The 21527-nt window shown below is 47.5% G+C and overlaps 1 protein-coding gene across 12 annotated transcripts in view; it reads right to left on the reverse strand.

Annotated features, from left to right (window-relative positions):
• Agap1 (ArfGAP with GTPase domain, ankyrin repeat and PH domain 1) overlaps positions 1 to 21527 on the reverse strand; it is a 465228-nt gene that overhangs the window by 215721 nt on the left and 227980 nt on the right. The window lies entirely within an intron of this gene.

A 21527-nucleotide genomic window follows, 5' to 3' on the forward strand; every position in this document is an offset into this window, starting at 1 on the left:
CATGAGGCCAACCTGCCGGTGCTCCGGGTTACCTGCTGCACCTCTCTCTATCTGACCAGTGATCAGTCTAGGCTGCTCTCGACCACTGCGCCTTTACTGAAGAATTAAGGTAACGGAAAACGTGGAACAGTATTTACAGTGTCAAAAGTTTGCTTCATTCAGAAGGCGGCTGAAGGGCTTTAGATGCTTGCTGTTCAGTTTACTCTTCTGATTGCTTTGCTGCTATGTAAATCAATTTGTTAATGTTCCTTACAAAATGCATGAGCCAGTTATACTGACAAACACACAAAGCTCATTCGTAATTAGCAGTTAATTAGTAAGAAGGAACAGATGCTGCCGGAGATTCAGCAGGCGAACAGGTTCTGTAAACAATGCTTATAAATCTAAATGAATTTATTAACCACAATACGACTGTCAACATTTTTTTGGCAACCATACAAAATATGGCGGAATCCCCAAAATGTCTTTACAACGTATTAATAATCGCGGTGACAGCCGAGCCACTTCAGCCAGTGGTGAGCTGTTCCCAACCGCCTTCTTCGCCTCACTGAGAGGCAGCAGAAGCTTCATTACTTCCCACCTTAATCTACACAGGCTGATTAACACACGGCAGGAACGGCATTTAACACGATGTGAGCTCTCTGCAACGGAGGCACGCAGTCTTCTGCAAGTGTGCAGCACTTGTAAACACAGGGAGAGTCCTCTGGGAACCCACTGTCTCAGGAGAGCCAAAGGGTGAGCCGTTCCCCTGGAGACGTCACCTGGGGTAACAATGGATAAGGTGCTAAGCAGCAGCCGTGGGTGGGAGATATTCTTGCCTGAGGTAAACCAGAAAGGTTTCAAAACAGAGAGAGCTAGGAAGAATATCTTCAAAAGCGACAAGTTTACAAGACAGGGAATGGGTGGATGAATAGGTGGTTTCTGCAAGCCGAGAAACCGACCCATGGAAGCTACCACACAGCATGCTAGTGTCTGCACACAGGAAACGCGATGGGGTATATGGGAGCTTGCGGGACGTGCTGGAGGGGAGTGAGACTCCACCCAGCGCTTCTGGGCCTCCGCAGGGGTCAGGACACTTTAGGGCAGGCAGTGGGAACCACTGAAAGGTCCACATTAGTTGTGACCAGATCCTTGTCACATTTTTCTGGAGGCTCCCTGTGAGGGTTAATGTTGTCAACAAGATTTTACTCTTGGAGAAGGTCTGTGAGGGCAGTTCTTTTTTAAAAATCCATTTATTACTATCATTGTGTACGAGATGTACTATCATTGTGTATGTGCGTGTGGCTGTGACTGCCACAATACACACTGGAGGTCAGAGGTCAACTCAGCGGCACTGGCTCGCTCTGTCTTTCTGTAGGTTCCAGGGACTCAAGTCCTGCTTGCAAAGTCAAGTGCCTTCACCTGCTGGGCCTCCGCCCAGGTTCCTGTCAGGGGTTTTCTAGATGGTGTTAACTGAAGTGGGAAGATGCCCTAACAGTGGGCACCAGCCCACGTGCTGTGGCCCTGGGCTGAATACAAAGAAGAAAGTCAACTGAGCCCCATTCACCTCTCTCTGCTTCCTGACTGGGGATGCAGCGTGAGCAGCCTCAAGCTCTTGAAGCCATGGCTTCTCTTCCATAACAGACTGTACCCCCAAACTGTAAGCCAGAATAGACCCTATCCTTCTTCAGTTCTTTTCATCTGAGATTTTTGTCACTGCAAAGCGAAAGGTAAGTGAGCACCCATGGCTCCCTCGTGTGAGCACTACCCAGAGGAGAGCACGCTGGAGGGCCTGCTGTCCACCTGGGGGCTGCTGTGTGACTGGCGAGGGCGGGAGAAGTGAGCGGGAAGGAAGAGGTGGGTGTGTGTGCAGCCGACCAACGCAGGGGAGCACAAGGTGACAGGTGAGTCGTCCTAATGCCTGAAAGTCACTACTGTCTACTGCAGTTCATGAATCGGATGCCCTCGTGAAGCTACAGGGACGAGCCTGGCATTTCCCCCAACAGAGTCCGTTCCGCTTGCTTAGAGTTCTAAGAAGGGCCGCACTGTCCCCGAGGCCCAGAGCTGTGTCCTCGGCACTGGAAGTGGAGCCTATTCTCTGCACACGGTCCCAGGAGGTGAGAGGCTTGCTTCCTGCCACACTGGCTGTCTCTCCAGCTGCCTGTCTCATTTCAGAGCCTCTCCTCCTTGGATGACCTTTTATTTAAATGATATTTTCCTACCCTCTCATGGGGACCTCCTTCATAATAGTCTGCTAAATGAATAATCGACAAAAATGGATGCGAACTCCAGTGTAAGGTGCCCCAAATATGACATTCCAGATAAAATATTTTCTCAAGGCAGGCTTGAATGTGTGAATTAGGAGTTATAATTACGAGTTAGGCTGCAGAGGATGGGAGAACTCTGCCCTCCTGACACACAGAGACTTGGTATACTCGGCAAGGCTAGGCAGCTCTGCCGTTTTACACACAGCCCAGGAAGGCAGGCAGTTGCTGCGCAGGCTGGAGGATGCTGAGTGGAGAACAGGGAGGTGTATGAGAATACCCGGGGTGATAACCTACCCCTGCGTTTTGTCCTTAGGAACTAAAATCTTGAACCAGATTCTAGATAGGACCGAACAGCTCATACCTATGCGTGTGAGTGAAGAAGACCCGAGACGGACCTTCCTCCCACAGTGCTCTAAGATGGGAACCCAACTGACTGCAGCAATTCCAGCGAGCCTAGCGGACTGAAGTCACTGCGAGGGTGGATTTAGCCCTCTCTCAACACCACACTCAACCAGACCAACTCAAGCTGGAAGGAGGGCTGGTGCATAGAAGTGAAACCAGAGTTAACGACCGCAGGACTTTCAGACTATGATCCTCAGACAGTAAGCAGGTTGGACAACCACCAGAGGCTGTGAGTAGCACTTACACTAATAAATCAGGGCAGATGAGTGAGGACAGGTGCCTTGACAGGTGCCTCTAGAAGTGTAGAAATGGCAAATGGGGTGTAACTAGTGTACCCTGCTGGATGGTCCCACTTGCAAAGTACATTTAGATACACACTACTGTTTCAGGAGCCAAGACTGCATGCCTATGTAGAAGCCAGAGGATGGGGGACCAGCCTAGGTGGCAGCAGGAAGTGCTCTGAGGAGGATCTAGGTTTGAGGGAGAATGGACAGACCCTTTAGTGTCCCCTCGGTGCTGATACACTGGTTACCTCTGTACTCAGAAGCTTGCTTGCTGACCCCACCCTGCCAGCAACTATGCCGAAGCCACCCACTATGAGGCTGCCCAGTCATTCCTGTGACCCATCTTGCCCATCAACTGCTCCATGCCATCTCGGAGCCAAGTTCCTGACCCTGGCTAAATTATAGGGTTAGAGGGATTATTATTGCCGTGAAGTAGGTATCAACTGCCTTATACCCAGGAAGGAGAGGGATAGATACCGTCTCCTAGCATCTCTTCTCTCTCTCCCTGCTCATAATACCCACTCACCCATGGTACTATTTTTGCTGATGCCCACCTGCCTGCCTGTCCACAGGCTGTGCCCCTCCCCCAGGCTCAGCAGAGCCTGGTCTGTACACTCCAGCCAGCAAAAACAGAAGCCAGTAACCTCCGTTACTGAGGTCAGTAACAGGGACAGGACAGGTGAGCATGATTCTGCATGAGAACGTTGCACAGTCCTGAATGCTTATAAACTGGAATTAACTTTGAACATCCTCAACATGTAACTTCTAACATGTGTCACCCATCCTGAGGTCCTTGCCAATTAAATCATCCAGAGTTGAGGAAGCATTCACTCATCAGGTTTTAAAACACTGTAAAAATGGCTGACATCGATTCCATTCAACAGTAAGGAAAATGGTAATACAATACTACAGCCTAAACTCAACAAGCCTGAGATCAGAGCGAAGGCACACATCAACAGATCCACGGAAGGACACTAGTGAGGACAATGTGTTCACAAACGACACACACCACAGGGGCACACCACCCGAAGCATACTGTGGACACCGAGAATCGGTGACAACATGAACAACTGAAGCTCCAAATCGGCAGCAGACTGGAACAGAGGGCCCACCAAAGAGAATGCAAGGAGGGGAGGTGGGGGGAGCAGGCCGCAGCATTCAACACCCTAGGGACCTGCAAACTTAGGGAGACCCAGCGGTGCAAGTGATGGAATTGCCAAGGTCTGCAACCGACAACAGGAAGTGCTGAGGAGCACCTGGGACAGCAGGAAGTCTGTGCCTTTGGGGATGAAAATGCAGGACAGTGCAGCCACTTCGGAAACAGTTTGACAGTTTCTTATGAAACTAAAAGTTCTTCCCATACAATCTGGCAGTCATGTTCCTTGGTATTTGCACAAATGTGCTGAGAATGTAGGTCCATAAAAAACCCTCGGACACAAATGCTGGTAACAGCCTTAACCATCACTGTCCAAACTTGGCAGAACTCAAAAGGCCCTTCTAAGAGGTGCATCCAGACCCCTACGGCAGACTCTGACAACAGCACATTACTAAGAAGTAAAGGCAATGAACTCTCCAATCATGGGACAAGTTGACAGAACCTCTAAACGTGAGTGAATGCCATGACCCCCAGTTTCATTTCTGAAGCCATGATAAAATGCTCTGACAAAAAGCAACTCTCAGGAGAGAAATGGGTTTATTCCAGCTCACAATTCCAGGTTATAGTCCACCACTGTGGGGAAGTCAAGACAGGAGCTTCCAGCAGCTAACCATGAGACACCCAATCACGAGCAGAGAGAAATAAATGCATTCATGCTTGCCTGCTTATGTGTGTGCCTTCAGCTCCATGTTTTCACTCTGACAAAGTTCAGAACTGCCTGCCTAGGGAATGGCACCATCCACAGTGGGCAGAGTCTTCCCACATCAGGTGACTTAAGACAATCCCTCATAGACATGTCCACAGGTCAACCCAATGACTACGATCCCTCACTGAAACTCTTCCCAGGTGAATTCAGGTTGTCTCAGTTGAAAATGAAAGCAACCACCACATCATTTTAAAAAGCTACTACAAGATTCTAACTATATGGTATTACATCTTGCAAAAGGCACCATTATGCAGACAGTAAAATGGTCAGTGGTGCCTGGAAATGGGGAAGGAGGAACAAATAGGTAGTAAGATTCCAGAACCTTGAAGGCACACACTGTAGTTACTTGGAATGACAATACAGTGGTAGTGTATTAGTATATATTGCCCAAACCTATAGAACGCACAACACTGGGAATGAAGCCCTCATGTGAAGCATGGAGTCTGCACAATGGTGTGTCTTCTGTGAGCACAATTTGTATAAAATGAATACTCAAGTGAGGACCCTAGCAATGGGAGTCCTGTGGAAATATTCTCTGCATCTTCCCACCATAAGGCATGTCTGGGAGCCCTCACTGGGACAATGATGACAGACCTGGGACTGGACCTTCCTGGGCTTGCCCAAAGACGCCAGCATCCTCCATGATCACTTGTCTCAGAGAAAGTTCCGAGCGCACAGATCCCCTGGGATCCCACCCTGAATTCTGAAGTTCATGACAGCTTCTGCCCCTTAGAACCTGTTGCGCACTAAGCCCAGGAAAGGACAGACTTTCTCCGTAGCTTTCTGCGTTACCAGACAGCCAGTAGAACGATGTTCTGAAAGGGAAACAGCAGACCAGTCAGTTCCAAGTCTTCCTGGGCCAGGCTTGCTCTGACCCAGGGAGTGGCAGGACCACTGGTGACAGAAAGCAAGAGGCCCTTGGAGATTACCACAGAGCAAAGGAAACCTCAGCCTAGTAAGCACTTAAGTGACCTTTTAAATATAACTGACTTACCAGTACATGGACTCACCAAAGGCAGCCCACGGTGATTTCAGGTCAGCCCACCTGCTGTCATAGAGACCCCTATGGAGAGCCAAGTTCTTCCTTGTCCAAGTCTTCTGTGGTCCTAACCTATTACTCCTCATGGTTCCTTATGTTTTAATCCCAACAGCCTTCCACTGGACTTTGTAGATGGCCCCCAACTTACAGTGGCTCAGATCAAGGTATTCACCTCTATGCTAGTACAAACATGGTACATGATCAATAGGAATGGTACCCTGAGAGCCTGTTTGTATAATCTGCAGCGGGGGTCACAGTTATTGGTAAGCACTTGACCGCGGAAGGCGTTTCTAATATAGGGAACAACTGTCCTCTTCAATCTAGCATGCAGTGGGGAAGAACGCACATAGTGTGGAAGGAGTAAGGAAATGCCCCCCTAGACGGCCAGGTGAGGCCAATCAACCCTGGCCATCGATGGCATGACTGACACTGTGGTCAGTACTTTCAATTTTGAAGTCGGCATTTTTTCCCTGGGCTAGGGATGAGGATCAGTGGTCCCATCTGTCTTGAGATATTGGGCAATACCAGTAAGTGCAGCCCCCATCAGACCCAGGATCACAGTGGCAGCCACCCCCAGTCTGCTATGTACTGTACAGGGTACCCTTCGGCTAGAGGCATTAAGTACATTTCTGACTCAGTATTTTCAACATATAATTGCCATCAAGCCTCAGTGTGAAGTAGGAAGCCCTCAACAGCTCATGATGTCTCAGTATTCTTATTCTTGAGCTTGGCTAAGGAGCCATGGAACTTCTATCCCGAAGACACATCTGTCCTTGCAAACTGAAGGGACAGTGCTACCCACCATATGCAGGACAGCAGAAGATAGGCTCACTCTGAGAGAGGTCACAGTGCCCCAGATATCTGCAGAAAGTGAAGTGCCTCACCACCAAGCGAGGCCAGGGCAGCTGGGCTGACCTCTGTGGATTCCAGTAGCCACCGTGGCAAAGGCTTGTCACAGTACAAACGAAGGCTAAAAGATCTGGAGGTAGCTTTCACCCCCAACCATCCAGAATTTGGCTGCAGAAAGGTTCCAGGAATTCAAGAGCGCTTGGCCACTCATCAGCCCGTGTGTAGGGCAGGAAGCCACTGATCAGCCTGTGTGGAGGGCACGAAGCCACTGATCAGCCTGTGTGGAGGGCACGAAGGAACTCATCAGCCCGTGTGTAGGGCACGAAGCACAGTGTAAGGTAATGACACCCAGTCCTCAACACTGATGATCAGAACTGGGGGGAGGGGGTGTCAGGGTCCAGGAGATGTGTCCTAAGGAAAAGGGACCCCTTACTTTTACCATCTCAGGCTGAAAAGGGCCTATATGAATGCTGCAGAAAGGCAGCCTCCCCTCTGTGGGAGCTAGGGACACCAGACAGCAGAAGTCAACTCCCCATCTCAGAATGGAGCTTAGGCATGGTCCCCTTGGACACTTCTTCTTAAGCATTTTCTGTAAACCTTCCAGAACACACAACTCGGGCTTCCCACTGAAATCTTGAGGAATACAGCACTGCCCATTCCAAGCTTTGTGGCTCCAAGAAGGCAGCTGACCTTCCCAGACCACTTTATCAGGCAAGGCATTAATCCGTATCTTCTTAAGGTGGTTGTGGGAACAGAGGTTCCCCAGGTAAGTACTTACTGAGGGCTGCTCTAGGAATTTTGGATTACTAGTGAGCAAATGGATTAATACTGGACTAATTGACCTTGTGGTCTGTATACACCAGGAGGTGGCATGGCCCCCCCGCTAGAGTGCAGTTAGCAACACAGATCCGCTTTTGCTTTGCTGTGAAGTAGAGTATTTGTTTAACTATGTAAAGATGGGTTGCATTTGTTTGTGTTGCAGGATAATTGTTAAACTATGTAAATGTGTTGCATTTGCTTATGCTGCATTTGTTTAACTATGTAAAGATGTGTTGCTGTTTCACGTTGCCTGCCTAAGGCACCTGACTGGTTGAATAAAAAGCTGAACGGCCAACAGCTAGGCAGAGGAGGGATAGGTGGGGCTGGAGGGCAGAGAGAAAAGGGGAGCCAGCAAGCCAGCCAGCTGGGGGTTGGGCAGACAGACAGACATGGAGGAAGCAGGAAAGCAGGATGGACAGCACACAAATGAGGTAAATGAGCCTCTGGGCAGCACACAGATGAATAGAAATGAGTCAATTTAAGTTAAAAAACAAAAAAGCTTGCTAGAAACAAGCCTAAGCGAAGGCCGAAAATAACTAATTGTAAGTCTTATTTATAATAATAAGTCTCCATGTCACGATTGTCCAAGTAAGCCTGCTCCAGCGCTTCCCTGTTCTTGGAACTCTAGCGCCACCTGTGCCCAGAAACAGAAGCCAGAGAACAACTCGCAAACCCCTGCCAGGAACCTAAAATCAAGCTCACTTTCCACACTCACCTTCCTCTGGGAGGTTTGTAACAATTACATCAGACCACCTTTCTGCATGAAGGTGCCATTTCAGCAGGTTGTTCAATGGTCTGAGTAATAGGCCTTCTAGAACGTTCACTGCCACACAGGAACACTGCCAGGTTTGCTTCTCTGGACCTCCGGAAGCTCCTATCAGTCAGTTCTTCCTTTGTGATAAACTTTGAAGTGGATCTCAGGGCACAGAACATGATTCAGTATGACACCCATCCCATACAGCTCAGAGCACACGCAGGCAGAGATCCATGTCCATGCCCTCTCTCCTCCTTTCAGGGACCATGACAAAGTACCCTCACACATTAAGAACTTTTAAAAGTCATTGATAAGGTTCATTAATGTATCAAAATGTCACCTACTCAATGTGAGCCATTAAAAATTATTAGTACAAGTATTAGGAAAAATAGTCATTAGAGGGCAGAAATACCAAGCACACACAGCCATCACCTTGGAGGTGCCCTGCCAGTCCTTCTCTTGTACCAGACCTTCAGCCAAAGACCTGAACCCCAGCATGCACAGGATGAGTCTTGGTGGAGAACCAAATTCACAAAAACCCTTAAAGAAAAACAGTCTGTGATCTGGTATTGGGAAATACTAGAAATTTTCTTCAAACATGAGCTGCCTAGAGAAGGAAGAAGTCCTATTTGTAACATCTGATGTTTACAATTGTGTCCTCCCAATCTGAAAGCCAATGTATTTCCTTTCCTCTGCAATTTGGGGAAAAGTGCAAGCCCTGGTTATCAGCAGCCCAGGGCTGTGCATGTCCCTTGCTTCTTGCATCCCTCAGGTCCAAGTGGGACTTCCTGCTGAATTCTCCAGAAAGTGGAGCGCCTTCTGTGCTATCTGAAAACTGAAGGCAGGTTGGTCAAATGTATGGGGTCAGTGGAACCAGGAAGGAAGATAATAAAGCCACTGCTTTGGGGGACGCTGTCTGAATCCTGACCTTTTAAAATCTGGTAAAACAAAGGGACGAATCTAGGTACCTATGTAGCATCTTCTGGCAAGCGCAGCACAGTTGGTTCTGTGGGAAACGATGATGACATTTAAAAACATCTGGGGAAGTGGAACAATAAGGATGGAATAAGGTAACAAAACTAAACTCAAGACGAAGAGCTCCCCTTTCCTTGATGAAGGACACCAAAACATCAGCATCTGAGTGACAGACGCTGCATACTGTAGGACCTTAACAGGCCACACTAACTAGTGAGCACCATCCCATCAAATGGGTTTCTCAGCAGAGAGCTGGGTGCTATGTGAAGCTATCATCTAGCTACCTCTATCCAATGAGTCCAGCTAACACAGAGAAGGTGTTCAGATTAAGTATTGCATTTTATTGTTTATACTGACTATATCTACCAGATGAATAAGGGAATAAGTGTGTCCTGATAAAGGACTAATTAATCCCAGTCACAGCCTTATACAGAAAAAGAAACTGTTAAATGTAAATACTGTCTGTTGTTCTTAACTGAAAATGAAATATCATCTGGGCTCGAGATGCATGTAGCTCAATGACAGAGTGCTTGTCTACTGGGCATGAGGACCGGGGTTCAATCCCCAGGACTGGAACAAATAGTCTCTATTTGGAAAAGTAGATTCTAAGATGAAGTATGCCGAGTACCATAGGTGAGTGAAGCAAAATGGTATTTACACACGCAGGTGGCACAGGGCAGGAGAAAACACAATTGGATAGTTTAAAACCAATGGAATCACATTTCCCAGCAGTCTTCCATATTGCTTACTGGGTCACGAGTGCAGCAGCCCTCAAGATGCTAAGAACGTCTTCCTCCAAAGAACAGTTCTGTCTTTCACAGAAGCAGCATTAACATGAGTCTCAATTTTAATGTCCTTTCCTTTGAGTCTTTAGGCAAGGCGGCAAAGGGACAACCAGGGCACAGGAAGCCATTTCTGAGCAGCCCAGCCATCCCTGGGTGCTTCTTTTATGCACGCTCAATTTCAGTGTAGGTAAACGGGCCTCATCGTCTTCAGAAATCATTTCCAGTAGCAACGTGCACTTTCCTACAAATGGTCTTGTATTCAGTCTTGCCAAATTGCAAACAGTTAAGAGTTGTATGAGTTAAGTCTAAGGAATCTTCCCTAATGTTGATAAAAAGGAGGTGTTCCATTAGGGGAGAGGTGGGGCGGTCTGTAACATGAGACATAAGAACACACTCTCCTTCTGCAGGAATTATTCTGTCCCACCAAGGCAATGGCCACCATGGCGGGAACATAAAACCACAGTCAGCCTGGAAAGGCACACTGCAGTTGAGGCAGGTGCTGCAAATGTAAAAGGAGGCAGTGTGATGGAAGGGCATTACCTAATCTAAGTGTAAAAAATATTTTTATTGCTCTGGGAATAGTCACTGTTAACTGAATGCAACAACAAAAAGGGGGGAAAAGAGCATGCGGGCCCGAGGGGATTACCAAATCAATTAACAAGTAATTCAGGAACTAATTTCTATATTGCCTCTTAGCACAAAATTGTATCTTTAATTTCTCCTGCAATAAGCATTCCCTGTGATGGCCCTAACACACACTGCCGCTGTAAATGAGTTTACAAGTATCTCTTTTTGATTGGCTATACAGCATTATTTCTTCACAGTTCAATGCTGCTGCAGCCAAGTGCTCTGAAATATTTAATTACGCTGGTAGCTACCGGTTACCAATTTGCAAGACCCACAGTGAGTACAGTACATTTTAGAAAACTAGTAATCAGCTAATTAAAACCACAGCGAATTCCAGCTACTCCAATTACCAACACCGGCTGCTGGATACACTCAGAGGGCTTGCTTTCAGGAAGGAGATCTTCAGGACTAGCTATCCCCTGAAACACGGATGCCACGCAACCCAGACTGCTCCTTACAAGCTCTAGTCAGAGACTCTTTGCACAGCTGTTCTGGGTACCATCCTGTGCCTCGGGCGGGCTTTAATGTACCCGGTGAAGCTGCAATGGTGGCTTAGCGGGTTTGGGGGGGAAGCAAACTGGGTTCGAATCTTGCAAGGTGAGATTTGGCCTTCTCATCTGTTAAAGCTGTTGGCTTTTGCATCTGTTAACTGGATGAATGTCGCTTCAGGGCTGCTAAGGGGACTGTGAAGCTTGCTAATAAACACACATATAAAGAAGTGTGTTGGGTTCTGCTGTGAGAACCAGGTCTTCTCAAGGGCCATGTTCTTATTTATTCCCTTCTTCAACCAGTAGGAGGTTTAAGGAGAATGGCCAGTTAAATGCTAACAAAATCTGGCTTGCGACAGGCAACATCATTTACGCATGTCTTCAGGTGAACACAAGAAAAAGAAACATGGTGCTTACTGTGGACAGAGCTCTGGAAACGCTCCTGTAAAGATGGGTCCTAATCTGCCAGACATGAGCGCTTGGGTCAGTCTATTCTTCCCGGGACTCAGTTTCCCTGTATGTAAAACTTCTCAGGTTTACAAGCAGCTATTTTTACCATGCTAGGATACTGACTCAGAAGGAGGCCACTCGGTTATGTGGGAAAATATCGGAAGACAGCACGTGAAGGTGGGTGGGAGGGGATCATGTGGTTAATGTATCATACTGGTGTTGATTAGCATCTATTAGTTTAAATAATATGCTTCATAACTGTACATATAAATACATATACATTCTTATTCACCGAGAGCATTACCTAAGAAAAATTAGTCAAATCCTAAGTAGCAGAATTTTTAATTCCAATGGGGGGAAAAATCACATGACAAACCCCAGGGCAGTTTGGCTAGCGGGGACCCTTAGAGGAGATTTAACAATCTGACCTTAGTGGAAGGCAGTACCACAGTGGCGCTCCAGCCATATCTGCAGGGTGAATGCTCCAAACGAAAGGAAACCTTGGCTAAGGGCAGAACTCTCCACCAGGTACTCTCCCTGAAGCCTCTGGCCACCATTCTGAAAGTCCACTCCCTCCAAGTCTACCTGGAAGGTCTTTCCTACTGGTCCCTCTAGCCTCTTTATACCACGACTCTCCAGCCTGCCCTCCACTATGGGATGAGCACAGAAAATAGTAAATCACTGAAAATTTAAAAAACAAACAAACAAAAAAAACCAAATAATCCACTGTAACAACCAAGCTCTGAAATACTCGAGTTGCAATACAATTTAAAGGTCTGATTGATACTGGAAAAAAAATAGTAGTTTATGAACTAACACCCTTGAAATCCTTGTGTAAGAGCTGGGAGATAAGCTCTGCTCTGCCTACACACACACTTATACACACAAATACAAAACACACATACATACACATATAAATGCATATGTGTGCACATACACATAAATACATGGTACACATGGCTTAGACATGAGAAATTTTCAGAAGAAAATAATTTTCTGTTAAACTGATCTATGATTGAATACAATTCATGAAAACAGTTTTATAGACTATGGCCACAGTGTCCGAGTAGCAACTCAATGTCCTCACCACTACCTTCACCAAAAGGAAACTCAACAGTGACTTCCCTTGGAGAAAATTCCAGTTCTTGCCTCTCCAAATGATGGCACCTAGGGCCACAGACTGCAGCAGCTAAACCAGGAGCTTCCTCCTGCACACACCAAAGAGCAGGAGCTCTGTGTCCTCCCCACTAGAAACTCACACCCACACCCAGGAGCTATTCAAGAGACATCAGATGGTCCAAGATGGCTGAGCAATGTTCCTAACCAAGGCTCAAGGTTGTGAATGGCCAAGAAAGACTGGGCACTGTCAGAAAGTGCAGGTGGTGAGGTACAATGCATAGTCCAATGCCTCCCCCTTTCTAAGGTATTTTTGCTAAGCTGTCCTCCAAGAAGCCTTCAGTTGCAGAGCAGCATAGTCCTAACACGTCGATTCTCCTGATTTGTTTGCTTATTAGTGGTTAAACCCAAGTATGAAACCATTACTCAATGGCTCAAGTCTCCATTGCTTTAGACAGGGGCCTGGCACCTACAAGACTATCTTCTCTTCCAAGTCATTCCCTGAGATAGTGTTGGAGCATCAATAACGTCTCATTAAGGGAAACTGGTCAAGAGAATACAATCTCTGGCCTATATCTCTGGCATAATATTCCAGGTGGGTGGGACCAGTCAGAAGCCAAGGGACCACTTCTAAGAAGGCAGGCTCACCTTAAGCCATGCCAAAGAGATAGGTGGGAATAATTAGTCCTTCAACGAGGTACTGTGCTTTTCCTTCCCAGGATGCCCACCCTTAGTGCAGAAGCTTATAGGGAGGGGCTTGTGCCCCCCTAAGTCTGCCTGCTTTTCTGAATAGCTAAGAAAGATGGCAACTTCTCCTTTTCTTCTCTCCACCCCTGCTGTAAGCACACTTTCCCCAACTTTCCCCGGTGCTTCCTTAGTTTTCTCAAAACACCCCTCTCTGCCATGTGGTGGCTTGTCCACCAAGTCTGCTCTCCATGCCACCCCAAACAGCACAGCTTTTTCTTCCTCCCTCCATTCTTCTCGGGGCAGTGTTTTAAAACCTGCCTGCCCTGGGGTGTTTTAAAATATCCTCACATATTGTTTGAATCTATTCTTAAATTCTTTTGTTAACGAGACTAATAACCCTGAGAGGGGACCCTCATTTCCTCGGTATCATCTGGTGACCCAGATGGGACTCCCCAAAATCTGGTAGCAATATCAGAAGCATCTTGCCTTGTGTATTTTTTATGTAGCTGCCATGATACTTACAAACTTTAAACAACTTTCTATAGAACAACAAAGTGGTTGGTGGAGATTGAGTATCTGCATGGTATTTAGCAATGAAGCCATAGGCTAATGTAATTAAACCCTGTAGGTTTGCCGGGCATGGTGGCGCACACCTGTAATCCCAGCACTCTGGAGGCAGAGCCAGGTGGATCTCTGTGAGTTCAAGGCCAACCTGGTCTACAGAGTGAGTTCCAGACCTGCCATGGCTGTTACATAGAGAAACCCTGTCTTAAACAACAACAACAAAACTCTGTGGGTTTAACATTTAAAAATTCCTAAGTAAAATGATGAGCATGAAGACATTTACTTAGAGACAATTTTTCCAAATGAGTTCTAAGAAGTAGAAAAGGCTGAAAGAAACCAGTTGTCTGAGATGATTTCTGGGCCACTGACAAAGGCTTTTATTCTTTGAAGAATAGACAGAGAATGGCCACTTGTATAACCCAAATATAGCATCTTATATACATGAAACAGAGTTAAATATAGAGGATGATGGGTTAAAAATTATATCGTTTCTAAAGTGTAACAATGTATAGCACAGCTTCTTAAACGTTAACCAATTCTTTTAGAAGAATATAAAATTCATTTGAGGGAAGAAAAAATGTTCATACTATCAACTTACATGCTTATCACCACCACTGTCACCTCTACTACCTCCACTACCACCATCACCACCACTGATACCACCTCCACCACCACCTCTATAACCATGATCAATACCACCTCCACCACCACCTCTAAAACCATGATCAATACCACCTCCACCACCACCTCTATAACCATGGTCAATACTACCTCCACCACCACCTCTATAACCATGATCAATACCACCTCTATAACCATCTCTATAACCACCATTGATCAAGACCACCTCCACCACCATCACACCTCTACCACCATCATTACTACCACATCCATCACCATTACTAGCATCACTACCACAATCATTACCAAACTCAGTAATACCATTTTCACCACCATCACTACCACTTCCACCATTGTCACAACCACTTCTTCCACCATCACCATCCTCACCTCTATCACCGTGTCCTTCTCTCCACTTCCGCCTTGCTCTTCAGACACCGTGGAGACAGCACTCCATCATGGGTACACAAAACAGGGGAAGCAGAAAGAAGACCCCAGTGTTCAACAAGGTGTTGGGAGATGAACAAGGAAGATACCACATCTCATCAGACGTAAAGTATACTTTCTGGGATCGACTGTGACCCTCAAAGGGGAGAAGCCCCAGGAGACCCCATGTGCCTAGATAAGGGAAGCTCAAAGAATCACCTGCATCATCGAGCGCGCAGATGCTGAGTTTACAGACTCAACCTTGCAACCCTGACTTACACATCACTTTCCTCAGGGCCTGTGGTAACACTGCAAGACCTCATTTGGTCCATATCTAGGTCCTACACAACAAGACGTAGCCGCTGGCACTCTTGAGGAGAGTATACTGTGTAATGCACAGTATCAGATGGGAAATACAGCTGCAAAGATTTGCCAAAGGCATGCCATAGGGCTGGGAGGCCTGAGTCCCGGCTCCTCGGTTTGTTAGTGCTGCGACCCTGGTCTTCCAGAGCTGCAGACTGCTCATCTGCAGCGGGCCCAGGCTGGTGGAATTTAAGCAGGGCTCTGATCTAAAGCAGGATGATGTCCTAACACATCAGAAGCCTCCCTCACACACAGGGGCACTCAGCTCATCACTGCCAGCACCTCACTCCAGACTGCACTCAGGAGCACGGGGCTGATGCTAATGCTGCCCCACAGGCAGAGAGATGGGAGTCAGCCCGGCAGGTGAGGGTCTGATGCAGTTGGGAGAGGGCTCCAAGACCGCAAGTATTTAGTGCTTCCACTTTCCCTAGTCTACAAACAACTCTTGTATTAGGTACTTCAAAGGAAATGAAGAAGCGTATGAAAATATTTCCCAAGCTCTTCCATGTCCATTTTAAATTTCACCAAGCTTCTATATACTTAATTATAGCTGCCAGTGTTGGTATCAAGGGAAAACGGTGTACTTGACTTTAAAACTTGGCCATCAGTGACTCTGTTAAAAATAAATTCTCTTCCTGAGATGGAGGAAAGGAAAATGTACTTTTGCTATGACCCGATAAAAATGTCACTGTGTGATGCTTTTCTTGAAAAGCTTAGGACAGATACCACTGAGGACTTCTTTAGATGTCCCCTTCTCAGTGGAGTAGGTCCCCAGGGGAATCTGCTGTCAGGAGTGAGCATGGCTGAGTGTGGCAGGGGCATTCCACTGCAGATCACATGCAGGAGCACTGTGGCCAGGGATGCTGCTGCTTCAAGCAGAGAGAGCGAGAGCCAGGAGTCAGTATCATAGGTGAGGGGTCTGATGTATGTCTAATGGTGTTTAACAGTTTCAGTTACACCAGTCGACAAACACAACTCCGATATTAGATAATAATATCAGATATTAGGTGTATCCCAGAACTCTTCCATGTTGCAAATGAGGAAACAGCGGAGTGCACTGCAGACACCCCAACCATCTTTTGGGGTGTCCAGTCTGAGAGCCAGGCCATACACCCCAGGGGCTCACTGTTGCTGTTTCCAAGTAAGTTTTTGAGACAGATCAGAGGGACTCATTTCTCCCTGATACATGGGGATAGGAGGGAAGCAGGGGTGGGCAATGCCAGATACTATACATGCTATAAAATATTACAGAATGGAAAATCACAACAAAATGAAAATGCTAGAGTGAAACCTTTTGTATGACTTGAAAAATTAAAAGAGCTTTGAGTTTAGCGCTGAGCTTTTGCTAAGGCTTTATTCTAAACACTCTTAAAATGTTTTCTGTGAATAATTCAAACCCTCAGGAATAGACCATCTAACAGGCTCTTCCCTTACCCTGGCAGCCTTGAGCAGGGAGCTGCCAGGCAGGCAGCCCCTTTACTGGTCAAGTGCCCTTGTGGCAGCCTGGCTGAGAAATCTCTCAACCTGAGGACACCCCGACATCTATAAAGGACCACTATTGCAACAGCCGCAGGCACACTCCAGTCATGACCCCTTGCCTCTGAATGAATCTGCTTGCCCTCTGCCATTCTCACGGAGGCCAGAGGGGGAGCTCTTCCCCTGACGGCCCAGAAGGTGGCCCTAGACACACCCATGCCCTAGGGAGGTAACCAGGCTATTCAGCCCCAGGGCTGTCTGCACTGAAGTACTATGCCCCAAACACAGCTTCTCCCAGATGATCTTCCCATTGTACTGGCAGGTAACAAGGCCAACAGTGCAAGAGAGGCGGCACAGCCTCTGCCATGCAGTGACAGATAACAACCTGTGACAGTACGTGACTGATGCTGCTTCATCTTCACTGTCAACCTGCCTGGATTTGGAGACACCCGGGAGACACACCTCTGGGCGGTCCTGTGAGGGCATTTCTAGGGAGTAATCCCACTGAAAAGAAAAGCCCCCTTGAATGTGGGCAACGTCATCTGATGGGTCGGGATTCCAGAAGTAAGAAAAAGGAAGGAGAGAACTGAGTACCAGCCTTTGTCTCTCTTTGCTTGCTAAGGGCACAATGTGACCAGCTGCCTCACACTCCTGCTACGATGATGGACCACACCCTGGAGCTATGACCAGAATCAACAATGCTTCCTTCCCTGGGGTTCTTCTGGGGGACACTTTGTCACAGTGGTAAGAAAAGTAACTAATGCCCCTACAGTACTGACAGGTCACAGCACACCAACACTCAAGCCCTCTGGGCAGAGCGTGAAGATGGAGGGGCCAGTATGATAATATTAGGGGGAGGGTAACCACTGATCGGAGAGTAAACGGCCGCCTGGACTTGAGTCCATGAGACAAGTTCTTTCTCAATAGCAGGGATGTGTCCTCTGAGCCATAGTAGAGATGGAGGATGAAGATCCAAAGAGCTGGAAACTGCTTCAAACCCAAGGAATGAAATCATGTGGGCATGATGAGATGTGGCACCCTCCTGCTTCAGAGTTCAGGCTCTCTACACGCACCTCCCTGGGGTTCTTTGGTGAAGTCTAAATCCTCTCAAAATACCAAAATCAAGAATCAAATAACAAGCCCAGGGCTTCCAAAAGCAGAAGGCAGAAGCAGTGTTTTGCAGGGCTTTGCAAAACCTCCCCCAAGCAAGGACACCCCAGGGAAAGCTGAGACCGGCCTGTGGGGACCCTGCACTGACAAGGTGGGGTCTTCACTGGGGCCTGACTTCAACATCAAAGCCACTCTGGGTATGGTAGGCTCTTAGGAGGGGACCCTGAGCCTACCTACCTGCAGCTGGCCTGCACAAAGAGTGAAGAAAAGATCCCCAAACAGAAGCCAGCTAAGCGAAACAGTATTTTCACGTCTGGAATCTCGGAGACGTCTGCACAGGCCCGTTTTTGTTTGTCACCACCAACCGAAACCCAAATTCAAGTGTGGAAGTCTGACGAGCTACAGTGACCTCATGCCTACTCCTGTGTACGCGTGTGTGAGGCATGCTCCTGCCGTCCCTGACTCTCAGCATGAGCGTTAGGCCCTGGCTGGGAGTCCACGGGAGGGGAGGAGGCTTAGGGCTGTGTATCTGCACTCAAATATAGAGATTAAAAAATGCTAAAGAGAAAGAAGAAAAGAGAGTACAGCTGCCGTCCCCCAAACAGACCTCCCATCTGCCACCCACGATTTGCATGTCACCTTCTCCGGGCTCATTTGTACTTCATTAACTGCCATTGACTTAACAAGATTTATGCAAATGACACTATAGGAGCTCCCTAACTCCCACTGCAATCAAGTGATTATGTATGTACAACTTGCCACAGCGATGAAAAATTAATACGTGACAAGCCCACTGGCCGCTGAGCTGGGCCGCTGGCTTTTATTTTTCTTGCTTTGCTTTTTAATTTCTACTCGAATAGACCTTTATCTTATTAGTAAGAAAAGAAACAGGACTCTCTAAATCCATCCACGCTGGGTACCCAGACGGGACAAAACAGGAGTTGGAACTAGAGCCTGAAGAAATGAAGTGATTGCCTAGAAAACAATTCCCTGCTCTTGAGGAACCTTTGATTGGGGGAAGAGAGAAATAGAGTCACTGGTGACAGTGACGTGGCCAGCTACCTGTTACAAGGTAAACAAGGGGACCCATGCACAAGGGCAACCTGTACAACCACGAGAGAGGTTGTAGGCATGCAGATCGTCTTACTCGATTTCTAAGCACTTGCAAAATTCCCGTGGAGGGGCAGAAGAGTACAATGACTCCAACACCAAGTGTTCAAGGACAGGAGCTTCCGCAGTGACTCCTCTGCCTTGAGGCCAACAGTCCAGCAACTGGATGGGGCTCAAGCAGGATTCGTTGAAGACCAAGGACTCTGCTGCTTGGGAGAGGGACAGAGCGGGTAGTTGCAAATGACGAGCAATGATTTCCCCTGAGGACAGATGCACATTTCTGCAGCGTCCCTGGAGTAACACACTGCTACATGCATAGCCTTAGCTGTTTCTTCTACACAGCACAAGATACTTCTGTGTGAGAGGAGAGTTCCCATGTTTGATTTAACACCTGTAACTCAGGGCTGAAGAGATGGCTCAGGGGTTAAGACCACCCAGGGTTTTCACAGAGTGCCCAAGTTTGGTGTCTAGCAGCCACATGTGGCTCACAACCACCTGTAACTCCAGTTCCAGGGGATCCAACGCCACCTTTTGGCCTCTGTGAGTACCTGCATGCACATGGCGCACAGAAAACTAACACAGGCACACAGGCATGCACACATAAAAACAACCTTCTTTAAAACTGTAACTTTGCTTTGGAGGCTTTTTGTCACCGTGTAGTGGAAAGAACACAGACATGAGGTCCTTGGCTTCCCAGCTACCTAGTCCTGAATGTTCATCCTGCTTAACTTACAATTAAAATAACCTAATGGCTCCACTCTGCAATGCTAAGGGTTAAGCGGAACTCTACATAAAAAAACACATAGATAACAAGCTCTCATTTAAATGTTCATTGATTTAAGAAGTCCACCTGTGCACTTTCTAGAATATTCTAGGCAGGTCCTGCCCCTCCAGGCTCCGCCCTCCCAATCCTATTGTTTCCATACAGAGGTCACCACAGCAGGGTGAGGACAGTGAGGAGTGTAGCTACTCTCAAAAGGTCCACATGCCTTGAAAATGTGAGCATACACAGTATGCAGCATTAGGTCACTGTAACTATTCAGACCACCTACAACCTCCACCTTACTCCAGAGAAAGTGCAGGATGGCCCTGACCCGGGGACCCAGAACATCACAGACGGATGGAAACATTTTCTGCAGAATGTCTAGGTAAGACATGAGGGGTGTGAGGCCTGAGCATCAACTTCAGTGGGAGCACGTGACGCTGGGAACAGACCCTGGTAGGAGTTAGTCCATGGCTCCTCACAGTGGATGAAACCAAGTACTCTGTGCCCAGGAGTCATGAGAAAACCACGGTTTGGATTTCAACAAGAATATCATGAACACCCAAGAGCGCAAGGCTTCCCAGGGAATGCAGAGCCTGCATTTTACACTGACACCTTCAGTCTTGGCAAACTGAAAATCCGGTTTGAGAAGCCAGTCCTGTCCAAAGATGAGCAGGGAACAAATTAAGGGAGGCTCCAATTACATCAGGGCCTGGCTGGCTCCCCAAGAGTTTCCTGCTGAGAAAGTGAGCTCCCCGCCCCCCATACACACACACACACACACACACACACACACACACACACACACACACACACACGCAGGAATGGACAGGAACCAGGAAGATGATATACATGAAGTAGCAATCTTCTTCAATGTCCCAGCACCAGCTTTTTGAAAGGATAACAGCTCAATAATTTTTACAGTCCTACATGAAGTAACACTGAACAGAAATCTTACATTACAGTGGCTCTGTGTGGAGTCAGTTAGAATCAAATAAGCAACAGGAGTAAACAACTATGTACGCGGCCCTCAGAAGTAATAAACCTGTTTATGAGGAAAACACCGCCCATCACCAGGGAGGCTGCTTGCCTTGTTAGTAAACACAGGGAAGGTGAAAATTTTTCTTCGAGGTGCTGCAAGCTGGCCCCCAAATCTGTCACCCAGTATAGTAAGGGGGGTCCTGTGCAGAGGCACAACAGCACTGACTAACGCCTGTAGGCCTCCCCGCTCCCTTGGGTCAAGGCTCACACTGCCTTGTGGGCAGAGGGTACATGTGGCACACAGGCCACTCTGGCTGGCAGCTGGAGGGTGGGACTGCAGTAGTCTTGGCTTCTCAGCCATCTATGGCTCTTTAACTCACACATCTTCAATCTGAAATGGTCCAGCTTCTCACGAGGGCTGCAGCCATTAGCTGCAAACAGGTGAAACCCGCACGGCTGAGGAAAGCTCGCTACATCTGCATGAACACTGCCTCTCCCTCAGAGCCCACGCGCACAGGCCAAGTGAGGCTGGATGGTAGCTATGGAAAAGGCGATGGACGCCCTAGATCAACCAGAGCTACAGAATGGGCCACCAGCGTCATCCATGGAAGGCAGAGCTATTTCCTGCTCACAGATTTCCCACCCCCACCCAAACAGAACACACTCTAAATCAATTGGCTTTCTTTATCAACCAAAAAAGATGACATTTCCAGAGCCGCTGAGCAGGGTT

The sequence above is a fragment of the Peromyscus californicus genome, unplaced genomic scaffold (genome assembly GCF_007827085.1).
Source record: "Peromyscus californicus insignis strain IS unplaced genomic scaffold, ASM782708v3 Scaffold_21__1_contigs__length_65335640, whole genome shotgun sequence".
Lineage (NCBI taxonomy): Eukaryota > Metazoa > Chordata > Mammalia > Rodentia > Cricetidae > Peromyscus > Peromyscus californicus.